General features: G+C 33.7%; 1 long non-coding RNA gene across 2 annotated transcripts; it reads left to right on the forward strand.

Moving 5' to 3' along the window:
• Window positions 1–261: 261 nt before the first annotated feature.
• LOC132054893 (uncharacterized) lies at window positions 262–3,907 on the forward strand. 2 transcript variants are annotated; one of them, XR_009414397.1, is made up of 4 exons: window positions 262–394; window positions 468–583; window positions 767–1,144; window positions 3,117–3,907. It is a non-coding gene; the product is annotated as an uncharacterized LOC132054893 (long non-coding RNA). The 2 variants fall into 2 exon arrangements; XR_009414396.1 differs by lacking the exon at window positions 3,117–3,907 and having other exon boundaries at window positions 767–1,337.
• The last annotated feature ends 832 nt before the right edge of the window (window positions 3,908–4,739 follow it).

The following is a 4,739-nucleotide window of genomic DNA, read 5'->3' on the forward strand; positions in this document are numbered from 1 at the left end:
GAAGTGACACATTCAGTGGCGAGATGTTGTGTCACTAATTCTGAAATTTCAGTTCCCGCTAACACTAAAAATTTGGCTCCAAATATTTAGTGGCGACTTGTAAATAGTCGCCACTGAATACTATTTTGTGGCGACCTAGTCTCCTCTAATAATCCGATTAATTTAACTTTAAAATGAAAGGAAATTATTCATTAAAAGAAAAAAGACACCACGTACGCTTATACACATTTATTTACTCCTCCATTTCTCTAGAAAAAAAAAAACTTTTCTCCATTTCTCTCTTTTCATGCCACAAAATTTCTTCAAATCTTCAACTGTCTCTGCTCATACCATAAAATGTGTGAGCCACATTTGGAGACCCAAAAACTCTAATTATAAATTATGACTCCATCAGGTATGTTTTCATTTGGTCATAAAATTTTTTAGATTTCATCTCCAATTTCTTTAACCCTTTTGATAATTTAAAGGAATTTGAGTTCTCCAAAGTTGAAGGAGGAAGGAAGAGAGTTCAAAGTCTGAATATTCACTGCGAGGGTAAATCGTTTGAAGTTTTGAAGGTTTGAAGCTTGAAATCACTTTGAGGGTAAGCTGTTCATGTTTATCGACTCCTGTCACTAGTTTTTGCTTTTCGTATTTTGTCGATTCTTGGTCTTGACAGGCATTTTTGAGTTGTCCCATAACTAAAAGTTTTTTTTTGAAATTTTATACCTTTTGATGTTGTTATTGTGATTGCATGTGCACATTACATTGGGTAGCTTGAATTCAGTGATTTATGTAGAATCCCATGACTAGAGAAGAGGTGTATTCATCCATTCTTGGTGAGAGGTTGGGCTACATGCTTGGTTTTGGATTTGGAAAGAAGCCTCCTAGAAAGACTCAAATGTAGCAGGCGAACATAGAGGCCAGTGTATCTTCTGCAATGGAAATTATGCGTCAAGATATGCAAGCTGATATGGATTGAAAGTTGCACGGAGAACTTAACTGGAAGTTACAAGAAAAACATGAACAAATGGCTATCGACTTAAAAAGGGATATGGAACATGATTTGCAAAATAAATTGAAAGAGGAGCATGCACACATGAAAGGAGAATTTGACAAGATGTTCCAAGAACAAATAGTTGCTTTCATGACTAGAATGCAATAGGTACTTGCTCTTTCCCTTCTTAACAAGTCTTCTCCTTTCCTTAGACCATTCTTTTTTCTTACTTTTTGAAAATTATTTTGTGACTTGCTCCATATAAGTAGTTGGCTTGTTCTTGTAAATATGATTTCTCAATGACGCAGACAAACAGTTTGATAAAATTCCTGAGATGGATATGAGTTAATATTCTGGTGCAAGTTTGAAAATATATGTCTATTTTATGATTTTGGCATGTAGAAGTGTGCATTTTATAATAAAATTTGTGTTTTCTTTGATGTTTATATTCTGTTATAGTTTTGGGTCTCGATTCTACTAAAACTCTGCTGCTATTTTATTTGTATATTTTGCTGCTGGTATTCTAGTGCAGTACTCTATTGAGGAGTATTTTTATTAATCAACAACTTTGATTTGCTCAACTATGGTATTTTAGTGTGATTTTCTGAGCAGAAATGATTCAACAAAGTTGTTTTTTTCATACATCTATATTGTTGTTGGAGATAGCACCAGTCTTTCATTGATATTTGGAACTCTTTTTTTTTTTCTTTACTGCTTTAAAATTCACAGCATAATAAAATAGTAAAATATAGCATGGAAGTAGAAGTAGCGATGAAATTCACACCCTTAGAAGTTAGACCATTTTAAAAAAAATTAGATATGTTATTTGAAGTTTAAAATTGATCACTTTGTACAAAAACTTATAGTCTTGTGGTATCAACGGAAACCTTCTTCCCTACATTGGATGTAAGCTGAAAATGTGGAAATGTTGCATCTATGATTGATGATGCTACCTAGAAATACTGCAGTGCTGAAGTTCTGAGATGCAGCTAGAAATATAGCTCCGTTTATATGATGTATGTAGTTTGCATGTTAATTTAATTAGTAGTTGTCAGTGCTGCTAAGATTTTGTGTAGTTGGTACTAAGATTAATGGCTGCTAGCAAGTAGTATAAGTGGTATCATTATTTTACCATTGTAAAAAAAAAAAAAGTATCAGTGGTATTGTTACATTACCATTGTCAAAAAAAAAAAAAAGTATCAGTGGCATCGTGTTCAACTATGATTGTTGGTTGTAGCTTCACTGTTAGGAATTTTTTCTTTTGGTAACTATTAGTATATTTACCAAAGTGGAAATTTTGTACAGATCAAAGTTGCAGTTTGGATAAGAGCCCCAAACTTGCATTCAAAATAAAAAAAGGACTAGTTACATCTGCAGAAACTACATAGGAAAAAAAGTCCAGAAAGTACTTTAGCTTGTCTAGTGAAGAATTCTTCAATATGTGAAGAAGCCTTGAAAGTACTTCAGCATGAAAGAATTCAAAGAACATATCATTGAACATGAAGAGAGGTTCATGAAAAGCTTTAGCTTGAACAAAAGCAACTTCCCTCAGTTCTTCTTTTGTTTCAATCATTCTTCTCACTTTCCATCCATTCTCATCATTCACAAAACGCTCCACTTCATATTTTCCTCTTTGTTTTCCCAACTTGATCAACCCCACTTCTTCTTCCCTTGTTATTAATGAAACTGGAAAAGAACTACTGCAACATTGTGGAATTTGCAATCTCTTTTTACAAGCTCCTCTACTTCTATTAATGGAAACCATGTATGGTTTTAAGCCTCTACATTTCCAAGAAACATATTTCTTTAATGTTGTTGAAATACTCTGAAAGTTTGGTTGCCATTGACATTTTACCATTTTTTCTTCTTCTAAATATTTCATAACAGTGAAAAGAGAAAGAGAAGAAAAAACTTATCCTTGTGGAGTTTAGTTATTTCAGTTGGGATTTCTCTATGGTTTTGTAAATTGTGATATTGTGGTTGATTGGTGGTTCTCTGATTCTCTTTTGTTTCTTTTCACACACTTCTTGGAACTTATGTCATTGACTTTTTAAATCTTATGTGCTCTATGTGACCCCTTTTATTATTAGCATTGGATTATGATAATTTTCAAACCGATCCTATATTTTTTTTATAACAGGGACGAACTTCTTAAACAATGGGAAGGACCGAAGAAAAGCTTGAAGGCGCGCAATAGAAAATTTTGGTCATATGTAATATGCATAAAATGGAAATTTTTGATCATATGTAATATACATACAATGGAAGTGTTTGATGATATGTAATATACATAAATTGGAAGTTTTTGCTTTTTGGGTCATATGTATATGCATATAATGAACCGAAGTACTCTGTCCATAGTATATATGCAGTTGACTTTTAAGTAATGAAAGTATTTATAATATTCGGCTTGGAAATGCTTTTGTAATTTTTATGCTACCGGATGTTTTTAGTAGCTATATATTAGTTTAAGAGAATTCAATTCTCAATAGTAAATATTTAATAGTTTTTGTAGCCAATTTTATTGTTGATATTTCAGTAGCAAGATAAATGTTCCACAGATGTTATAGTAGTTTTTTTGGCGATTTATGTCACTACTAATGTTAGTTTCAGTAGCAAGATGAAAGTTGCTACTGATAGTATATTGGTTTTGTGACGACAAGAGTTGCTACTAATAGAAACATGTAGCAGCGAGAAAAAACTTGCCACTAATAGTCTATTAAGTTTGTGGCGACAAAAGTCGCTACTAATATCACTTTTGTAGTGGCGAGGTAAAAGTTGCTGCTGATAGTTAATTTGCTTTTGTGGCAGCAATGTCGCCACTAAAGGTTTTATTTCAGTGGTGACTAGGCCAATATCTATGTTGTCAAATATTTTTTTGTGGCATACTTGCTTACCTTTAGTGGCGATATATGTCTCTATAAATGCCTGCTTATTTGTCACGTCCCAACAGACATGAGTGGCACCCACACTAGTCCCATAGTGGGCGAACCAATCCCTTAACCCATTATCAAGCCAATTTCAATTACTTAAAGCAATTAATAAAAATTGCTCACGAATAATGGAATAAGATGTCTGACAATAAAATAAATAAAATTGCGAGTGCGGAAACCTAGCTATTACATCCCCAAAAATCTAAAAGTCACCGTACAAGGACTCTAACCAACAATGTCTAAAAGTCGAGATATTGTCTAAAATAAACATATTGTCTGGGATTAAAATAGACATCTGAAATAAAGGAAGATCTTCAGGCGACATGGCATGGATAGGAACTCACCCTTTGATCTAGGTAACGAATAACCTCAACTAGATGCGAGGTGTGGAAGACGTCTCTGGCTCAAAATCTGCACTAAAAAAAAGTGCAACAAGTGTATGTCAGTACAAACAACACGTACTGGTAGGTATCATAGGGCGGCTAAGATTAGTATCATGCATACACACATAAAATAAATGGAATAGGTAGACAGGCACAACAAACATGGATCACAATAAATATCCTCAAATAATTATCTTTCAGAATCAATCACCAATTACCAATTACCAACAATGAAAGGCCAATACTCAAGCCGAAAGTAAAACAATAAACAACAAAGTTTCCAGCTCTGTCACATATCTGTATACACATGCTAAATGGTAATGTTTTTCCTAAATAGCCATGACTTGCAGGGGACCCATGGTGTCCATATGCCACTCGTTCCGAAATGAACATCGGTCCACGAGCTCACAACTAGGCCACATCATCACCCCCTGTCAAATGTTCCTT

This window comes from Lycium ferocissimum, chromosome 4 (assembly GCF_029784015.1).
Source record: "Lycium ferocissimum isolate CSIRO_LF1 chromosome 4, AGI_CSIRO_Lferr_CH_V1, whole genome shotgun sequence".
In the NCBI taxonomy this organism is placed as follows: domain Eukaryota; kingdom Viridiplantae; phylum Streptophyta; class Magnoliopsida; order Solanales; family Solanaceae; genus Lycium; species Lycium ferocissimum.